Source organism: Peromyscus maniculatus, chromosome 7 (genome assembly GCF_049852395.1).
Source record: "Peromyscus maniculatus bairdii isolate BWxNUB_F1_BW_parent chromosome 7, HU_Pman_BW_mat_3.1, whole genome shotgun sequence".
NCBI classification, from domain to species: Eukaryota; Metazoa; Chordata; class Mammalia; order Rodentia; family Cricetidae; genus Peromyscus; species Peromyscus maniculatus.
In genome coordinates, this window is record NC_134858.1 from 42,297,149 (window position 1) to 42,318,333 (window position 21,185).

At 50.4% G+C, this 21,185-nt stretch overlaps 1 protein-coding gene across 4 annotated transcripts in view; it reads left to right on the plus strand.

The window, feature by feature from the left end:
- Nucleotides 1-823: 823 nt before the first annotated feature.
- The window catches only part of Fxyd6 (FXYD domain containing ion transport regulator 6), a 32,430-nt gene continuing 12,068 nt past the window's right edge, over nucleotides 824-21,185 (plus strand). Inside the window, exon 1 of one of the 4 annotated variants that reach the window (XM_016008123.3) lies at nucleotides 824-1,258. The gene's annotated coding sequence lies outside the window, so the exon portion shown is untranslated. Of the gene's footprint in view, nucleotides 1,259-1,300; nucleotides 1,432-21,185 lie in introns of those variants that run through there. The other 3 variants (XM_006989835.4, XM_042280815.2, XM_042280814.2) reach the window with 3 other exon arrangements.

Sequence of the window (21,185 nt, forward strand, 5' to 3'; positions counted from 1 at the left end):
CCTCTTTTTATTATTATTTTTTTCTTTCTGGTTTTTTGAGACAGAGTTTCTCTGTGTAGCCTTGGCTATCCTAGAACTCACTCTGTAGACCAGGCTGGTCTCAAATTCTCAGATCTCCTCTTCTGCGTCCCAAGTGCTGGGATTAAAGCCGAGCACCATCTCCGGAGACTCTCCCCCCTTTTCCCCCACAAATGAGAAACTGGCCTGGGCCAGGGGTGCTGGAGAGGAGGGGTGGGGGTGGGGGCTCTTGCTAGCAGTGCTCATTACTTCAGAGGGCTGGGAGTCCTTGTGACCAGACCTAGAATTAGAGGATGACAGCTGCTCTCCTCAACCCTTCAGCACACTAGGAAAGCCTTCCTCACAGCAGCGCCTCCTGGCTACCAACCTGCTGGGGTAGCCGACCTCGGTCCATTCTCGCAAGCTCTGACCTCATTACTTAAAAGTCATCGAGTCAAACACATCCTGGAGATTATTCTCACCCCCCTCCCCCCTTCCCAGGTGAGAGAATGGAAGACTCCATGTGTGAGCGTTCAAGGGGACGCTACAGGTAGGATCACAGAGCTATGGTGTAAATCTTCAAATTCACTTGTCATCTCGAATTTTGACTCTTAGTGACTAGACTGAGGGAGCTACTCTTACATCCTTTTCTGACAGAGTCAGTGTTTGAGGGGGATGTCTTGAAAACGGATTCCTGAGCAGTAAAACCCTGCTTCAGGTGAGGGCCTTGTCCCTACAGCCCACAGCTCCATTTGAAAATGACAACTCCACCCACCTCTGGCTCCGTTCATGCACATTGCTAACACACCCAAAGAACGCAGGTTGCGGGTGGCTGATGCACCGTGGTTTGCTCCTGTTTTTCTGCCTCCCTCCCCTGAGTTTACTATTTCCAAAAGACACCAGCCCTGCCACGGTGTTAGTCTACCCTCGCCAGAGGAGGAAAATCAAGCAGCTGTTGCTGGCAAATTCGCTCCGGCGCTGGGCACCTCCTCCGCGCGCGTCTCCTGTTGCTTCTTCCAGCCTCACTTCCCTTTGCGAAGAGCTCGAGAAGAGGAGGGCGCCGGCGACAGCAGAGGGGTCTGAGAGGGTCCTAGAAGCCAGCGGACACGGGCGATCCCGGAGCCCAGCCCGTCGTCAGCCTTCTCCGGGAGGCGGGAAAGCTGCAAGCCGCGCCCACCGCCCTGCCCCCAGCGCGCCACTCCCGGCTGCTGGGACTCTGCACATCCTCCCGGGATCCGCTCGGAGGGGACCCAACGCCTAGGTGAGCAGCTGGGGAGGTGGGCAAAGTTGGCGCCTTATTCCGAGGGGAGGAGGCTCGGGTGGGGACCCGTCCCTCTAGCGCCGGGTTCCTCTGAGTCTTGTTTGTTTCAGTGGGTGTGTGCCCACGTCCCCTCCGGGGCGGCGGGAAACGGCTTTGAGGATGTAAACAAGGAGGTGAGCATCCGAAGGCCAAGGGTCCCGGGATGGGGACTCAGGCAATGGCGGTGGGCGATCCTAGTGGCTAGAAAAGGCTTTCTAGGCAGCTCTGAGCTTGGATCAGGAGCTCCAGGAAAAAGGGGAGAAGACCTTTTGACGAGGCGCTTCCCTTTTGTTACTTGGAAGCTGGGGACCCTACGGGGAGTGGAGATGCAAGGAAATGGGAATGTGGCTAGATGTGAATGTGGACACATGAGCCACACAAAATGGAACTTGCTGGCTTGGTGTTTGTGGGGTGTGGGCGTGGGCTGGGGGGTGGAGAGGGGGGCCTGGAGAAGCCGTTGGGTTCTACGGCCAGGGGATTCATCTGACCGCATTGCCTTCCCTTGGTCTGTCAAGCCCGGTATCCTTTCCAGGGCCACTGGTACCCTATGCCCACCGTTCTCCATCAGGGCTGGCCCTGGCGGAGCCTCCCCCTTTGTGTCTGCACCGGCTTTCTTATAGAGTTGGCTGAGGGCCTGGGTCTCTCGGCGCCTGCTCCGAACAGTCAGGTTGGAAATAGGGGCCCACCCAAGCTGCCACCGACCTCCAGACCCAGAGGTTGCTGTGTGGCTGGAGGCTTGGCGCCACCGATTGCCCTCAGTCTTCATTCTCTTTGTCTAACCTGGCTTCACGCGCTGTCGGAACTGGGATTTCCAGCTTGGCAGAGGGACCAGTGGGCATACCAGCCCTCAGTGAGAGGACCCCTGGCTCTGGGGTTCTGTCTGCCCTCATATTGTAGATGTATGAATATGTGTATCTGTTTTCCAACTTGGCCTTTTGCACGTGACCTGTCTCATGGTTGCCATGGAAACCCCTCCACTTCCTCCTCCCTCCTTTTTCTGCCCATTCCTCACCTCCGATTGCCTCCCCTCCCCCCAATATGGTTGCCTAGATACTGGTTACCCTTGGCTTTTAGGGGAGGACACCCTATGTCTGGCTCCCCCTCAAAACTGCCTGGCCCTTTACCCACCCCATCATCACAAACACCACAAGCACAAATGCACACACACAGCACACACAATATCATCACAACCTCACATGCCTATAACCCCACACAGTCAGTCCATTAACATAATCCACACACATAACATCATATACATTTATATCACAAGTACACCTCATGAAACCACAACACATAAACACCAAAGACACCAAATGCACATCACACCTCATAAACACCTAATACATCACACACCCTACACACCACAAACACACCAACTACACCAAACACACACCATAAACATCCACACCAAACACACTATATGCACCCCTCCACATACACACTAACATGCATACCACCTATACTCAGCCTTCACTCTGTGTGCACACACAAACTCCACCTGTAACATAAACCATCACACACACACACACACACACACACACACACACACACACACACAAGGCTGGGTGAGGCTGAGCAGAGAGAGGGTGGTTTCCTTGCTGTTCAGCCTTATCCTGGATCCCTAGAGTATGAAGAGGGAGAGGGAGAAGTCCAGAAGGGAACCTCTGACATCTCCCAGGGACCTTGTAGGAGGCGAAAGAAAGGCTTCCAGGCCTCCTTAGTAGAGGGCACCTCTGCTAGGTGCCAGACTCCAGGGGCGAGGCTGGGCACAAACCAGAATTTAAATCTCCGCCGGCTGTGTTCTTCCCTCCCTGAGCCCAATAGTCCCTTCCTACTAGAGGGGGCTCTTTGGAGGGGAGAGAAGTCTGCCTGTTATGGAGAACACAGGTGGACAGAAAGAAGAAGCGGGGAGCAGAGATGTGTGTGTGTGTGTGTGTGTGTGTGTGAGAGAGAGAGAGAGAGAGAGAGAGAGAGAGAGAGAGAGAGAGAGAGAGAGAGAGAGAGAGAAGCCAGAGAGATGGAAGTCAGGGTACTCAGCTGCTATTGGAGTTCAGTTCTCTCCCTCCAGCCATTTTCCCGCTTCTTGATTGCTCCTCCGATCTTTCCTATGCATCTGGGAGGGTAAGCTGCATTCTCATGGGCTGCTGCATCAAAAAACACCTCCAGGACTTGTTCTCAGATGGCAGGAGCTTGAGGGGAGAGTTCCCCTCCGGGTTCCACCTGCCCTTTGTTCTGGTGGAGAATCCATTTTGTTCAGTCACTGAGTGGTTTTCAGCACCTGCTATCTGTTAACTTCTGGGAACACGACAGTGAGGAAAGAGACACAGTCCCTGACTCCAGAGCCTCAGCGGCGTGACACAGGTGGGAAACTGAGGCAAAGGCTCACAACCAGTAGGGGTTGAGGACAGACTTCACAGGCAAGATTTTGGATCCCACACTGCCAGGCCTGTACCTCTTCCCTTCTTCCCTTGGAGACTGTAAGTCCTTTGGAGACCAGAATGTCACTTACAACGTGAGGGTCCCCTCGTAGGTGTGGATGAGAGAGGCGTCTGCCCCATTGTATTTTCTTAGAGAGTGAAGTTGGAGGATGTGGCAAGGAGAGGTGAGAAGAACAACTTCATGGGCCGTGGCCCCTCCCCCGCCACACGGGCAATCAAGCCACCTAGGTTCCCCCCCTCACGGAGAGCACACAGTCCTCAGCCTCCACTCTCTCCCTGTCGGATGCACCAGGCCACCATCTGGGTGCAGATAGTGTCAGGTACCCCCTGGGATCACCATCTAACAGATTGCCCCTATCTGCTCCTCCTGGGGTGCGCTGGAAAGGCACAACTCACAGGAGACAGAGCCTGTGGCCCACAAGAAGCCTGGTTCTAGCTCCCTGGCCCACCCCTGAGTGCTATGCTTCCCAAGGGCAAATGCATTTGTTCCACAATATCTTATTGGATGCACCACAGGTCTCTTGGTGCAACCTAAAAATGGCTTGGGCTGTGCTCAAGTAACCCGAGGCCTCCAAGATCTTAGACGTTTGTTTCCGCATCTCTCCATAGGGGATTTAATCATTTCCAAGCCCTTCCTTCCTCTAAATGTGTATGGCTTCTACGGTCTTGAGTAAGATTGCTTTTCTCTGCAGGTACCAGTGGGGGGCGGGGGGGGGGTTGGCTTAACTGAGCTGGAAAGAGACTGTCTGGCTACTCTGGAGAAAGGTCCTCTTTCACCACTGGCCAGGCAATGGCTGAGAGGCCAAGGATGAGCTGGATGGGGGAGGGACCCGGACAAGAGTCACCTGCCCATTCTGCTAGGACACACATGGGGCCTACAACACGTAAAAGGGACTAAAGGGCCACCTCTGCAGAGTATGAGACTGGGACCAGCATTCAGTGGGTCTCCGAAGACCTCCGGACAGTTTAGAGAGGTCAGGAACACAGCATCTTGGGTCTCTGTCCTTGACAAGAAGCTGGACCTCTCTGGCCAAGGCAGAAGCTCGGGGGCCATGTAGCAGCTTCTTCCCTGTTTTAAAATGGAGAAGAACTTGACCTGGGAAATACAAAGCCAGCTTGGAAACAGCAGAGGAAAACTTTTGTCACAGATGTCTGGCTGGGGTGAGGGGGCAGGAAGGAAGAGGCCTGGCCACCAGGGATCGAGTTGGGAGTGTGGGAGTGCCTCTGCCCGGTCAAGAACCATGATTTGGGTAGAAAGAGTCAGAGAACCCCCGCCCTCCGCAGCTTGAGAGTGAAACCCCGGCCTAGGTTTTACTCACTCATCCTTTAGCAAATACCAAGTCCCTTCAGTATGGCACGCCCTGTGAGTTTCTCAGAACCCTGTAGAGCTGTGGAGCCGACGTTCTTAGTCACTCCTGCTCAGGCTGATCTAATGATTTGGCCTGTCCTTCTCCCTGCCTGCCCACCTCACCTCTGTCTTCCATCAGGAAGGCCCTGTAACCCTCCACAGGAGGGCTCCCCGACTCATGGACAAGTACACTTGGACTCTCACTCACAACCCCCTCTTCACACATACATAATCCTCTGTCGCTGACACATAAGCACATGCTTGCACGTTTCCACACACCTTCCCGCTTTACCTAGCAGCAGTCTGTCACCCTTGGGATGGCCTATTAAGTTCATCCTCTCAGTCACCAGATCTGTTATCTGTGGCTCCTGCGGCACCAGGCTGGTCCTGTCACAGCCCCTGTGTGTTGCTGTCCACCACTGAGTAATGACAGGTACATGGCCCTACCCTTCAGGCCCTTTCTAGTCAGCTGCATCCAGGTGCCCGCCCCAACCCTGTGCTCTGTCCTCTACTTGAGATTTGTTAGGACATGCTGTTCCTGCCTGTGGAGTTGGGGATGAGAGCCTTTGTAGAACCATAAATTTAGGTTCTGAGGCTTTCTGGTTTTGCTTGTTACGTCATCCTTCAAGGCTCCTCTCAAGGGCTCATTCCTCCAAGAAGCTTTATCTGATTCCCAGTCAGCATTTTAGTGAACTTACAGACGTTCCTCCCCCTTCTATACACCCCCATAAAGGCAGGTTCACATGGAGGAAGTCCAGAGAGCCCATCAGTGGAATCGGCCTCCACTGGGAAGTGTTGAGTCCTTGCCCTTGTTCCCACCTAGCCCATCCCTAAGGTGTCCATTCCTTTCTTCCCATGTATGGTCTTGGAATGCCTCTTCCTTGGCATTCCGGCAGATGCTGAAGGCTGTAGTTAACAGAGGGAGCTGATTCACCGTCCCTTTTGGGAGTTTGACGAGACCCAGATGGCAGAGATGAGGACATGAAGGCCTGGAGTTGGGGGAAGCATGATGGAATGCCTCAGAATGCTTAAAATAGGCCATTGAGATTCTCAGGTGTTCTGAGCTTAGGGTGGATTATGACTTAAAGACAGTGATAATGACATGTCAATTAATTACTTGATCCATCAATATCTGTAGAGCAGCTGCTGTACCCAGTTGCTTGGGATCCAGAGATGTTGGCAAGTGCCTTTGGCCCAAGGCATTTATAGTTCTTTTGGGATGCGAGGACATGCGTGCGCCCCCTCCCCCCATATGAGAGTGTGCGTGTGCAAGCAATACATGGAAAAGGGGTAAGCTATGTCATGCTGGGAATGGAGAGACAAAGGTCCAAGGTGAGAAGGGAGAGGACAGTTTCCTAAAACAGACAAATAGGGTCAAGTCAAGAGTCCCCTAGCCTCTATACTCTCTGGGTGTCTAGACCCAGAGGACCTTCTTTGGTCCCTCCCATCTCTGGGAAAGAATATGAATCCATGCAGAGTGTAGGTGGAAACATGAAGGCCAGAGCTGTGCTTCCAGAAGTCGGCAGCTAGCAGAGAGGGGATGATGATCCCTTGGAATGTGATCTGCTTATGAGTAGAATGGCATGGGCCTTGGTCTTTGGGCCCTTGGTCTGGCAGTAACTTTAGGTTTCTGTCTTTGCTAGTGGGGACTGCTCTTCCAGTCTCTGTGAATGGGCATTTGTCAACAGGTGTGTGTGTGTGTGTGTGTGTGTGTGTGTGCGCGCGCGTGCGCGCGTGCGCGCACACGCGCGCAGGTCTCTGACTGGCTGGGTCACACCCACCCAGCCCATGGCTCCTGTGTAATGCTACTGGTTACCTAGACTTGCTGGATGGAACCAGACACAGTTGTCCTGGACAGGCAGGATCCTTGAACTGTGCTGTTGGATGGGATGCTTGGGTCTGGCTCACGCTGGGCAGCTCATGTCAACTACCTGTGTTTGAGTTGGCTGTAATGCCCTGATGATTACAGTATTCCTCTGGGGACTGGCTGGGTTGGCACCGTGAAGACTGTCTCAGTTGGCAGTGACAGTGAAGTGAGCCCAAGCCCTAGGCCCCTGCTGGTAGGTCAGTTCGGAGTCTTCCCAGGAAGACATGTAGACATCAGGCCTGGGTTTGAGCTTTGAGATGTGCTTCCCTTTCTGAGGAAGAGCCTAGTCCTCCAGGTCTCCTCTCTTTTGTCTCTTGTGGCCAACTTCCCCTCTCTCAGAAGTAACTCTGGGTTAAAGGTAAAGGCTCCTAGAGTTGAAGTAACAAGTGCTCTGCTGTGTAATACGGGGCTTTGGCCTCTGGCCCTTGTCTGCAGAGCCAGCTGGGTGTGGTGCTAGGCTCTTAGAGAAACTCTTGGGGACTTGGGAGTTCCCCCTCTTCTGTGAATGAGGCATGGTGGAAAAGAACCCCAAGTCAGTGGGCTCTTGCCAGACACGAAGGCCTCGTCCTGGAGGGGCTGGGGTTAACTGCTAGGCTGCCCTGCTGCCTTCTGGGTACCACAAGGAATTCAAGACAAAGTAACTCAGGCCAACAGATTTCCAGGCCCATCCAAATGCCACCGCCCTCTCCTCTCCGATTTCCCTCAACAGCTTTGAGGACATCTCCTTTTCCGTTCTGCTCTGGAATGCTGGGGGGGTTGGTAGGGGGGTGGGCAGTCTGTGGAGAGAGCAATCATTTCAAGCTAGGCTCTTAAATTGAAGAATGGATGTTTAATTGTTTATTCAGTGGGTATTTAAAATACAGGGCAAGCAAATAGGCCACAGATTTATCAGTGGCCTCTCTGATGACAACCCAAAACACTTGCTTTAAAAGACAGCTTTAAAAGCTTGCCGGCTCTTGGCTCTGTGGCAGTGAACCAGCCGTGCCCTGCCTATTGCAGAAGCATGTGGCATGGGAACACCTGTGTTCTGCACCATGCCAGGGAAGTGAGCTGATGGGCTAGGGATGGATAGAGAAGAAGGACTGATTTGGTTTTTTTTAACTGAATATTCAAATTCAGCTAGAAACAGACTTTATTTTTTATTTTTCTAGAACAGTTTCAGGTTTGCAGAAAGCCTGAGTGGACAGCAGAGAGCTCAATGCCTTCCTTTGTTCACAGCCTCTGCTGTCCCTCAGATATTATTTTTTGCGTGCCACAGCCTTTACTTCATTCTAGCTACTGTTGATACACTGTAAGCTAAAACTGACACTCTATGCGGATGTCCCTAGCGTTTACCCAATGTCCCCCTTCTGTCCCAGGATCCCGCCTCTAGGACACCACTCTGCGTTTAGTTATCATGACTCCTTGGGCTCTTCTTGGTTGTGGCTGTATCTTGGTTTTGATGACTGCGGCCATTAGAAAGAGCACTCACTGGTCAGGTCACTGTAGGATGTTCTGCTCCTGGGGTCCGGCCAGTGTTTTCCCATCATAGACTGGGGCATGGGTTGGGGAAGGAAGATCACAGTGGCACGGAGTCACTGTCATCACGTCACGTCACGTTGAAAGCACCAGGTCTCCACCCAGTCCTGCCCCAGTAACACAGTTCTGGCCCTTGTTACTAGAACTCGGCACCCTTCCCTCCGTGAGGCAGACATACTAACCCATCCATCAGTTCTACTCTCTCTGGCCGTCTCTCCGTCTAAGTCTTGCAAGTCTGGGACTGAGTGGCAGGAGAAGGTTAAAGATGTGCGTGGCGGCTGAAGAATGAGGCAGGCTGTTGCACCAACCCCCAAGGTGATAGAACGCAGGGGACAGACTAAAGGGATGTTTCCCTCTAGGTGACTACAGATGAGCTCTGGAACCAGACTGGAGTCAGGGAGGGAGAGGGCAGCCTGAGAACATGGCTAGATCATAGACCCATCGTGCAGGGGCTCTGTCTCTGTGCTTGGTGGAGTTCTCTGGCTGATAAGTGAGGGGTCTAAGCAACAGTAGGTGGCCATGGTTATTGGAATGAAAAAACTGATGTTCTTTCTCAGATCACAGCTTCTCCCACAATGACTCTCTGCATCTCAGCCATATGGAAATCAATTTTGTTTTGTGGTTTTTGTTTTTCGAGACAGGGTGCCTCTGTAGCTTTGTAGCCTGTCCTGGAACTCCCTCTGTAGACCAGGCTGGCCTCGAACTCACAGAGATCCACCTGCCTCTGCCTCCCAAGTGCCGGGACTAAAGGCTCGAGCCACCACCGCCAGGCTCAGAAACCAATTTGAATAAATACCCCGGGCTAAGGCATCAGTGACTGTTAACATTAGGAATATTTCTCTTTCACAAGTAGATGTATTGACATTAAAAGACCGTGTTGGGGATGGTATTGTGGGGGGAAAACACCTACATTTCAGCTCCATGCCCTAAAATTCTCACTGGATGGGACACAAGTGATCAGTAGCTTTGTGATCCTCATGGAAGGCTGTTAGCTGCTTGGCTGCTGGTTCTGTTGGTATCGGCTATGAGCTGAGGGCCAATGGGCAGTATCCCCTGCAACTGTTCAGGACCATGGTCCAGCTTCAGCTCACTGGAGGGTTCAGGGCTAAAGGATACGACTCTGTGATCTGTTACATCAGACTCCTTGAACCCAAGTGACACCTTAGGAACAGCCCCCAGGTCTTAGAGAAGTCAACTTGGTCTAACTCATGCACCTTGGGGCCCAGTCTTCTCAGGGACACACTGAAATAGCCCCTTGCAGAAGGCAATCTTTCTGCAGGACTTTTGGAAAGGAAGAAGGTTGACCTTCCTAGCTAGAGAGGAGCCCGAGGACCTCAAGAGTTGGGACACTGCTGTGCCTGACACTGTCCAGCTGCCAGGAAACGGTGTGAGAGCCTTTCTCCTGGGCTGTGTGTTGACTTTTCCTGTGCAGGCTCCACCCTCGTGTGTTTTCCTTTCTCTGCTCTTTAGAGCATCCTGGCAACTAGGGATCCAGGGGCATGGCAGAGGGAGCCCAGTGAGACGGTCCAGCAAGGAGGGAGGAGGATGGTGTGGAGACTTGGGGTTCTCTCAGATGCAGATTTTATTTTTCCCTGCAGCCTGCTTTTCCTTCCACCCCTCCTGTCCACTCTGCTGGCTTAGTTTCTGTTGGGAGCACTGTCCCTGGGCCCGCCTCAGTCCCAGCTTGTGACCTCTTCCCCTGCCTCTTGGTCCTGGTCAGCACCCTGTTTTCTGGCTCCTCCTCTGGGCGTGCTCTCTGTGCTTTGAGGCCCTGGTGGCAGCTGTTGATCTGGAGCAGAAAGCAGGGCCCGGGGAGCCAGTGTCAGCTGCGGGCCAAGCCCTCCCTGCCTCGTGCCAGTGGGGACACTAGAACCTTCCAGTGTTTATAGGACAGTGCGAGGAAGAAGGGGGAGGTGACAGGAGCGTTTTCCTGGCCCCTCTTCTTTTTCTCGTCTCCATTTTCTAGGAAAAAGCAGAAAAGGAGGAAGGGAGGAGAGGACAGGACTGGGCAACACTAGCAGTAAAGAGTCCAACAGTTGGTGCCCAAGGAGCGGGTACGAGGCCAGCTGCTGAGCCCAGGCCCCTTCTCTTTCCGATAGGGTCTCATGGAATCCACGAGTCCTGAGACTACTGTGTAGCTGAGGATGACCTTGAACTCCCGACCTTTCTGCCTCCACCTCCTGAATGCTGGGATTACAGGTGTGTGCCACCGTACCAGGATCCATAGCAGTCTGTCTTCATTGCAAATGGCTGAAATGGAACCTGTCCTCAACCAGGCAAAGCAGGGGCGGCCACTCACAGAGCTGACCGTTAAGATTGGTAGGCTCTGCTTGGGGGGGGGGGGGGGCGCAGATGGCCTGATGCCCGTCAGAACCCTTTTCCTGGCCCCCTTTTTGCAGCTTCCTGCTTAGCTACACACACACACACACACACACACACACACACACACACACACACACACACACACACACACACAATGCCTCCAGCCCTGCATTTTACCACCAGACTTTTCCATCTCTTCTTCCTCGATTCTGCTGTCTCAGGCAGCAAGGGGACACTGAAGACCCCTGTTCATTCCTTTTGGCCACCAGAGAGAGACTGTGAGGGGCAAACTTCCGCAGACCACAGGCTGAGGGCAAAGGGGGTCAGGCTCTCTCCCAGGAGGGGATACCAGTGGTAAGAGTGGGGCTGTGGAAGCCAGACAGCAGCTGTGCCCACTCAAAGGCCGTGGCATCCATTCTCACAGACCTGGGATCGAGTCACCCGCCACCTCCTCTAACAGTCACAGGAGGAAAGCCTCCTAGAGCCCCTGTCGCTTTCTGGAGACCTAGGGCTCCTGGGTGGCAGACTCGGAGAGCTGAGTGGTTCCCAGCAGGGACACTAAGTGGTTCCCAGCGGGAACTGGGGGGGGGGGGAGCAGGTACTTGGGACTGAAGCTGGCTTCCAGAGCTTAGGGAAAGTCACCATACTTTGTCTCCTTAGTTGGCCTGTTTGTATAATGGAGTCATCATCATGGTGACCACCTCCCACGCCACAGTCCGATTGCTGAAGGATTGCAGGCCGTGTGGAACCACCCTTGTACGACATGAGCACCCGATAAATGTTGCATATTGAGATCTCGGGGCTCTGCAGCTTTCAAAAACCCTTCACACATGTTATCTCACTTGACCTTTATTACAGCTTTGAGAAGTGCATAGGATGGGTCAGCTGACTGTGCACTGCCCACCCCACGCTCCCCACCCCCTCCTAATGAACTGCATGGGCCTGTTAATCTGTCTTGAAAAAAAAAATCACCCTTTCGAGCAAACAGCTCTCGGGTCCCACTCAGGGTGAGCTGGCAGACACTCTGCACTCGGCTGTCCCTCTGGCTCTCTTGTGAATATGGATGAAGCTGGAGACGTGGGGAGCTTGGCTGGGAAAAGCAGGGCTCTTTCCTATGGAGTTCATTTGACCCCCCGCCCCTCCCTAGGCTGTTAGGTCTCAGAGCCTGCTGGATTGGGGAGGAACAAGAAGAGTGTCACCTGCTGAGGGGACCTGGGTCCTTCCTAGAGCCACAGGGCAGATAGCCCACTGTGGGGGATGGAAACCCTCCTCTGTGATCTGGGGCTGTCTACTCATGTCCAGAAGACTACTCTCTCTCCACCAATGGAGAGGCAGACAGGGCAAGATAGGAGTGTAGAATCCGGCTCTCACTCACTTTCTCTGACGCAGTTCATCTCCCCGTAAAATGGGTGGGATGCTAACAAGGGGGCTTCAGGAGGTTCTTCCTCATCCCACAGAGAAGTGAGTGGAGGGTGGGAACTGGACTTGGCCATAAGTCTGGCTGCCTAGTGTGTGTGGGCTGGGCCAAGCGGCTGTCCCATGTCATAGCTGTACTAGTGCAAGGCCAAGCTGCTGAGAATAACAAAGAAGCTAAGGGCTAAAACCCAGAGACAGGCTGGCCCCACACACGCTAGTCGCTAGTCGTTCCTAAGAATGGTCTGTTCTGCATGTGTCAAGTGAGAACTTCCGGTGGGGGCCTGCTCCCTTTTAAGGCCTCTTCAGCCTTGCTCCTCTGTGGAAGAAAGCTCCCCAGGCTAAGTTGTATCTCGCAGAGGCACTTTCTGGACCAACTCCCTCCCTGTCCCAGGAGCCAGCAGTACCCCCTTAGCCTGCCTCCCAACTTCGCATCTCCAACCCAAGCTCATTTTCCAGTCAAAAGAGCCTGTCAATTGCTTCCTCCTGCCCCTCACTGCCCTGCCCTGGTGCCGGTCAGACTGCCTCCAGTACCACCCGGCTCTCCTGATACAAGGCTGGCTGTTCCCAGCCTCTGATCACCAAATCAGCAGGCAGGGTCGGAGGTATGGGTTCTTGAGCCAGGCCCTACCAATGACTGGCAGCTAAATCAGGCCTCTCTCATCGGACCTCAGTCTTCCCAAATTAAAGGCAAATATCCCAGCCTGGCCTGCTGAGATACCACATCCATCTGGAAACCTCATGTCTTGGTTATATGCTATACTTGGTGCATCTTTTTCCCACAGCATCTTTGTTGAAAGATGTGGAGATTCCCTAAGCTAAATCATGTCCCGTGGTCTCTAATCACAGCTTAGGTGACCTGTAAACTTAAGCCGTGGGGCTCAGGAACTCTGTGGCCCTTTGAAGGGTGCCTCTTGGGTATGTCCTGTCTATCATCTCACTGGGATATCCAAGCAGGCTGTGATGATTCTGGAGTGCATGGTCCAGGGGCTGAGTCTGCAGAAGGCAGGCAGGCATCATGCAAGGGAAGGGAGGAGGGTCTGCAGGTAGGGTGAGGCAATTTTACACCATTTGGAAGTTCTGCCTTTTAAGGAGAGATGGTTGTCAAGTTATATCACAGTAGTAGCAGGCATCCTGGTATATCTCACGGCTGCGTGGAATCAGAAGTAATATAGCATGTTGCTATATCATCAACTGGTGGCTTCTCTTTCTGAGCAGCTTTTACCCAGCAATTAAGTGAAATTATGTGACTCAGCGTGGAAAGAGAATCGCTGGAGGAACTCTTCTGATTGTCCTCTCCGCACGTGCGGTGGGTGGCTGTGCAAACAGCGGGGTGGCGGGAGAGGAGATGAACATGGAAGGGCTGCTGTCAGCCGCGGGGTGCCTGGGCATGGATAGAACGGCTCACGGAAAGGAGAAGGAACAGAGATGGGATTCTTCCTCACACCGGCAGCAGCAGAATGGCCTAGTGCAGTGGCGATCAGGACAAAAGGATGTAACAGAATCCTTAAATCCAGCAGTGATGACTTCTCAGGTGCCCTGTCCCAGCCAGCCAGCTCTTCAGAGCTCTATGCAGGGGCCCAGGGCTACAAAACAAGACAGTTTTCACACGCAAGTTGAGAGTCCCAGAATGTTCTTGAGCCTCCCTCCCGGTCCTATCCACGTCTGCCTGACTTAGTCCCCCACCCGACGATTCCTCCCTCCTCCCATCTGTTCCCCAAACTCTGGGCCTGGAAGTGAGATGACTGTGCTCCCCCACCTTAGTCCTCCCACCTCAGCCGAGCGCCAGGCTGCCCAGTTTCCGCCCTGTAAGGAGGAGGAGAGGAATGTGGAGATCGGGAAGCCAGGGGTCTTACCGTGGGGGAGAAGAGGTCAGGATAGAATTCCTTGGTTAACAGACAAACAAAGGCATCTGTGTATGTGCTTGGCCACCGGACTCCCAGCCAGTGCCAGCTGTATCACTGATGTGATCCTTCATCGTGGTCTGGGCGCCAAGAGACAGTCTTGGAGGAGACTCACGCTGAGGGGGACTGAGGGGGACTGAGGGGTACTGAGGGGGACTGCTGGTGTAGCCCAGGCCCCCGCTGCATCTTGGAGGACAGAGATTCGGCCACTTCTCAGATTTATGACAGTGTTTCTTTCAGCACTCTGCAGCTTGGTCGCAGTGCTTACTTTAGAATACAAAGGCAGGTCTTCGCTCTGGAATTCGGCATTCACGATTCTCCCTCATCTGATTCCAGCTATCTTATCAGGATTCTCACCGCCCACCCGTCATGCTTTACTCAGACTGGGCTATTCACTGTTTTGGAAGGGTGTCTGCCACTAGAAATGGAAACCCTTGGGTCGTTGTCACAGTTCCCTCCTAGGCCGTATAGACATTACTAGTGGACCCAGCCTCATCTAGATGCCTTCTGGGTCGAGCCTGCAGGCAGCCACTGATGAGTGAAGCACCACCCCGAGATGCGACTTGAATTGTTTGCCATCCCTCTTTGCCTTTGTTCACGTCTGTCTGTCTGTCTGTCTGTCTGTCTGTCTGTCTGTCTGTCTGTCTCTCTCTCTCTCTCTCTCTCTCTCTCTCTCTCTCTCTCTCTCCACCCTTATCTACCCAAATCCCATCTTGCTCTCAAGGTTTGGCTAAGATGTCAGCTCCTCCATGGGCAACTCCAGGTCCTCTGTTACACTGTCCTTTTTACTGATAATAGCAGGGCCTTTGCTCTCAAACCCCGTGTCCTTGGTAGCCGAAGCCAAGCCTTGATCACTTTATCTATCCTGCAGATCTGGAATTCATGGCCCTCTCAAGGAGTCCAGTGTTTGTGGAATTACCTTGAGCCGAGCGTTTGTGGAGGTGACTGTTGAGGGTTCACACTCAGGTGTGAGAGTGGATGCTCACACCTGGTAGTCTGGAGTCCTTGCCGTGGGTAGGGCTTTTCTTCCCCAGGAGGGCTCTACCCGCCCAGTGATTTCTCTGCTGCGAGCTGAGATGCCCAGCCGGTTCATCTGGAGATCCAGGAAGGCCCCTAAGGGTTGATTTAATTTTTTTTTTACCTACAAAACAAGGTCTCTCTATGTAGCCTGGGCTGGCCTAGAACTCATGAGAACCCTCTTGCCTCAGCCTGCTGAGTACCAGGATTATATGCATGAGCCACATTTGAGGGCTTTAATGTCAATTCCAGTCTCCTTCCAGTTTTTCAGTGTGGTCTTCTCTGAACAAGGCACAGGTATATTTTGATTGTGTGATTTGAGATGGAACTTGGTCTGGAAGTAGCAATAAATTTGACAGAAGAGAGGGAAGAAGGAAGGAAGGGGGGAGGAAGGAAAGAGGATTTTATACACAGCAGGTACACACTTCCTTCTTTTTCCTTCCTTCCTTCCTTCCTTCCTTCCTTCCTTCCTTCCTTCCTTCCTTCCCTCCCTCCCTCCCTCCCTCCCTCCCTCCCTCCCTCCCTCCCTCCCTCCCTCCTTCCTTCCTTCCTTCCTTCCTTCCTTTTTTGGTTTTTTGAGACAGGGTTTCTCTGTGTAGCCTTGGCTGTCCCGGAACTCACTCTGTAGACCAGGCTTGCCTCAAACTCCGAGATATTCACCTGCCTCCTGAGTGCTGGGATTAAAGGCATGCGCCGCCGCCGCCGCCGCCGCCGCCGCTGCCACCACCACTGCCACCACCTGGCTTATTTCCCTCTTTGGGCAGTATATTTAAATCAGTATGACTGTCTGAACACTGATTTTTTTTCTGCTGTAAAGTAGTGATTCCAGCTTTGTTGTCGCAGGACTTGCCCTACAAGAGGGAAGAGAGGTATCCCTTACCAGCCACTCTTTTCTGCATATCAACCAGCACCTAAACTCCAAAACCAAAATAAATCTTCCAGCTAAAATCCTATGAAATCAAAGTAGCACAATTATGTAAAGTGTGAAGTAAATTGAAGCAGAGCTGCTGAGCGTGAACGGCAGTAGACACCACTGCCTTCTGGAGACCCAGAACACCGAGCCAGCAGGGCTGGGAACCAAACCTATGGCTTCCTCATAAAGCTGAGGACCCGTGGGAGGGGCTAACCTGTTCTTAGGCTGGTATTGGCTACTCTCAGTCTCCATGGAAAAAGAAAAACAAAGTCTCAGAATTTCCCACAGATTTAATATAGCAAATTTGAGCTCATCATCAATGATTACTAAACCAAGGTTGTGTGTGTGTGTGTGTGTGTGTGTGTGTGTGTGTGTGTGTGTGTGTGTTGGGAGGGAACAAAAAAAATCACTGTTAAAAAAATCGTAGAAACCATGAGGCAATTTATACTCCCAAGAATTCAGGACTTTGAAATTAGCAGATACAAAAAAAAAATTAAAAAATAAAAACTGAGCCGGGCGGTGGTGGCGCACGCCTTTAATCCCAGCACTTGGGAGGCAGAGCCAGGCGGATCTCTGTGAGTTCGAGGCCAGCCTGGGCTACCAAGTGAGCTCCAGGAAAGGCGCAAAGCTACGCAGAGAAACCCTGTCTCGAAAAACCAAAAAATAATAATAATAATAATAAAATAAAAAAAATAAAAAAAATAAAAACTGAAGAAAATGTTGAAAGAAAACAATGAGGTCATAAAAATGAGCGGGCAACAAAGCTAATGAAATGACCAAGTTATTAGAAAAAGAACTGACTAGAACATATAGAAATAACATAATCATTGAAATAGGAAATTAAGTGGATGAATGAAACAGCAGATTAAACACAGTTAAAGGGAGAAAAGAAATGATTCTGGAACAATTACCCAGCATGTAGCACAGGAAAGCAAGGGGGTGGAAAATATGAATGAGCAGCTGGATGATTTGCAGAACAGAATATAGATGTCCAACACATTTCCAAGCCACAGTCTCAGAAGAGAGAAATAGGAAGAATGCAAAGGAAGAATTATGTGAAGAGGTGAAGCCTGAGAGTTGGTCATAACTTAGGAGAAGGATGAATTTACAGACAAAAGAAACACAACAGAACACACAGAAATCAACCCACATTTAGACTTCAGTGAAACTTGAAACAATAAACACAGAGAAGGAGGCAGAGAGAGACACCACCTCTGAGTACCCATGAACAGCAGACTTCTTGACCGCAACAATGGAAACCAGGACACAGTGGATCGGTACCTCAAAGCACAGAGAAATGTGTGCATGGCCAAGACACCTCTCTTGAATGGTTGTAAGTGCTGCCTAACCTAACAAAGGACTGCAAACTTACCAGCCGAACACACATAGATCAGATATCTCATACAGCCTAGGGGTTTGGGACATGGCTCAGTAGATAAGAGCACTGCCACACAAGTGTGAAGACCTGAGTTTGAATCCCCAGCCCCAACATAAAAACCAAATGTGACGCCGGGCGGTGGTGGCGCACGCCTTTAATCCCAGCACTCGGGAGGCAGAGCCAGGTGGATCTCTGTGAGTTCGAGGCCAGCCTGGGCTACCAAGTGAGCTCCAGGAAAGGCACAAAGCTACACAGAGAAACCCTGTCTCGAAAAACCAAAAAAAAAAAAAAAAAAAACAAAAAAAAAAAAAACAAAAAACAAAAAAAACAAATGTGGCCATGAATGTGCCTGGAACTCCAACTCTTTGAGGACTAGAGATAGGGTTGCTGGTCCAACTCCAGCTTCAGTGAGAGACCCTGTCTCAAAGGAATAAGACAGAGGGTGATATAGCAGGATGCCTGACAGCCTCCTTTGGCCTCCATGTGTGCCACGTGGGTGTGCATGCCCCTACAACACCTGAAAGAGGGCCTTGTTTAGCCTAGCTGCATTCTGCTTCAGAATCTCACCAAACCAGCGTAGGTGTACGCTGGAGTTCTAGTCTGACATGAAGACTGACTAGGGAGGGCTCTGCTCACTGGAAGAATTCATCTCTACGTGGCAGATGAATGGAGGTCTTTATTCTCTTGCTGGCTATTGGCCAAGGGCTACTTTGAGCTGCTAGGGGCTCCCCACAATCTCTTGCCATGTGTTCCTCTCTGTAAGCCTGTTCACAACAAGGCTGCCTACCCTTTAATATCCAGCTCGCTAAGACTGAGTCCTAGAAATAAGCACCCTGGGAGTATCAGCCCATCGTCGGCTCCACACTGCCACTCCAGCCTGATTTGTTACCTTTCTGGTTGCTGTGATGAAGTACCCAGCAGGAAGCAGCCAAAGGAGTAAATGGTTATTGTGGCTTACGGTTCAAGGGGATACGGTCTATCCCGGCAGGGAAGGGTTTAGACGCAGGAATAGGAGGCCAGCTGGTCATGGTCCCCCAAACGTATTTCAGTTGTAGTCAGGAAGGAAAGAGATGAAACTGGTGTTCAGCTCTCACTCTCTCCGTTTTATTCTGCTCAGGACCTTAGCTCATTGGATGGAGTCTTACCACCTCAATCCCTCACAGTCGTACCCTGAAACTTGTTTCCATGGTGATTTTAGATCCCTTCAAGTTGACAATCAAGCTTAACCATAACATGCCTCTGTTCAATGGGATGGGGTCATATCAGAACATAGAAGGTTGGAGCTGCTGTGGCTCTCCATGGGATTTGTCTGTCCACCAAGAGGGAAAATGAAGACATTTTCAGATGCATAAAAAGAGTTTACAGTGAATATGTCTTTATTAAAGGATATTCTTTAAAAGAAGTTGGCCTTCACAAGAAGGAAAACAATATGAAGGGAGACTCAGGGTTAGAAGAATAGTCGACAGTTTACCCGGTGAATACATTGTAGTATCGATTTCATATCAAATTACCCACCAAACTGCAGCTTTAAATAACTGACCTTGGTTATTTTGCATAGTTTCTGCGAGTCAGTAATCAGGGAGAGGCTTAGCTGGGTGGGTCTGGCTCAAAGAGGTTACAGCCAAGCTCCCCACCCAGGTAGAGGTCATGGGAGGCTGGGCCACCTGCTCCCAAGCTTACTTACTCGGTGGTTCAGGGCAGGCCAAATCCTAGTAGGCTTTGGGACCAAGACCCTTAATTCCTTGTCACCTGGGCTTCTTTGCAGGGGTGCCAAAGTATCCTTAATAGGCCCAACACAAGGTTCTGGAGGGCCACCATCCTTGTCAGTGAATCTGATCAAATAGTGTAGATACTGATACCTATTTCATAGGAGTTTTAAAAACCAGTAACTATTACACAAAGATGGAATATACATCAAGAAAACCACTATATGGGGGCTGGAGAGATGGCTCAGAGGTTAAGACTGTTCTTCCAGAGGTTTTGAGTTCAATTCCCAGCAACCACATGTTGGCTCACAACCATCTGTTAATGAGATCTGGTGCCCTCTTCTGGCCTGCAGGAATACATGCAGGAGGACCATTGTATCCATAATAAACAAGTCTTTAAAAAAAGATAATAAAAGAAAGAAAACCACTATATAGTCCTCAAAGGCCCAGCTAATTGGTGATAAAACAACTTAAAACTTCCTAGTAGATCATAGGGGTAAATTTCTTAAGTCTTTCCTGATTATGGCATATCTTAAGATTTCTGGTTCAGTTTTGGGTTATTCAAACTGTCCAACTCATTAACATAAAAATTGAAATGATTATACTTACTGAGCATATGTAAGTTCCTGCCAAAAAAATTCACAATAGTCTAAGCACGTGTGGAACATAACTTAATAACTGACAAGAAGCAATTTAAGGAAGGAAGAGCCGCTTTGGTTCATTTTAACGGGGTAGTCAGTCACAGCAGGGAAGGGATGGCGGCAGGAGCCTGCAGCTGGCCACATTGCATTGGCACTCAGGCAGCAGAGAGAAGACAGGAAGTGAAGTGAGGCTGTAACCATCAAGTCCTCTAGAGTACTGGTTCTCAACCTGTGGGTCGTGACCCCCTGGGATTACATGTTGGATATCCTGCATATCAGATATTTACATTATGAGTCATAACAGTAGCAAAATTACAGTTATGAAGTAAGAATGGAATAATGTTATGGTTGGGGGTTACCACAACATGAGGAACTGTTAAAGGGTCCCAGCATGCTTAGAATCACTGCACTAGAGAGACTCACCTCCCAAAAGTTTCATAACTTTACAAAAGAATGTCACAGGCTAGGGACCAAATGTTCAAACATGAGCCTATGGGGGTTGAGCATTTCAAATTCAAACTGCAGTAGATCTCCAAGGCCTAACTTCCAAATAGCACTGATAACAAGGATTAAATTTTCAAACAATAAACTTCTAGAAATCACAGCACATTACCAAAACCATGCAAGGTCAATACAGTAAAATAAAATTACTATCCAATCCCACTCATGCACCTAAGAGCAAGAATCCTAAGATTAACATCAAGCCAAATCCGCCCATGTATTTAAAGGATATTACATTGGTTTTATCCCAGTTTTAACTTTAGTACTCCATATACAAAAGTCATTTGTTTGATCCCGGGGGTGGTGGCTCACACCTTCACTCCCAGCACTTGGGAGGCAGAGGCAGGCAGATCTCTGAGGTTGAGGCCAGTCTGGTCTCTAGAGCCAGTTCCAGGACAGCCAGGACTACACAGAGAAACCCTATTTCAAATAAATAAAAAACAAAACAAAACAAAACAAAACAAAAATTATTTATTAGATTAAAAAATGGAAAACCCACCATATATATATAAAACACTTACTTATTAATAATTAATATAAAACAAATCTTGGAAACCCAGTGTTAGAAGAGAATTTTCAAGACTTTAGAACTCCATTTAAAATCAGTAACGAGACCAAATTTGTGTACATGTGTGTAAATGTGTGTGTGAATAGGTGTATATGATCTCTGTTTCTCTACTGTTTTCACTTTAAGTCTTAGTGCACTAAGACAAGAAATAGAAATAACCTGTGTGCCAATTAGAAAGAGGAACCGCCACTCAATCATTTGTCTGTCTATAATGAAAACCCAAAGGTATCTGGGTAAATTACCAGAAACAAAAGAGCTTAAGATTACTGTATTTAAGATTAATAGATAAAAATCAATTGTTTTGCTCCATACTACCCAACATGTTAACATTTAAAATAGCAATATAACTTATAA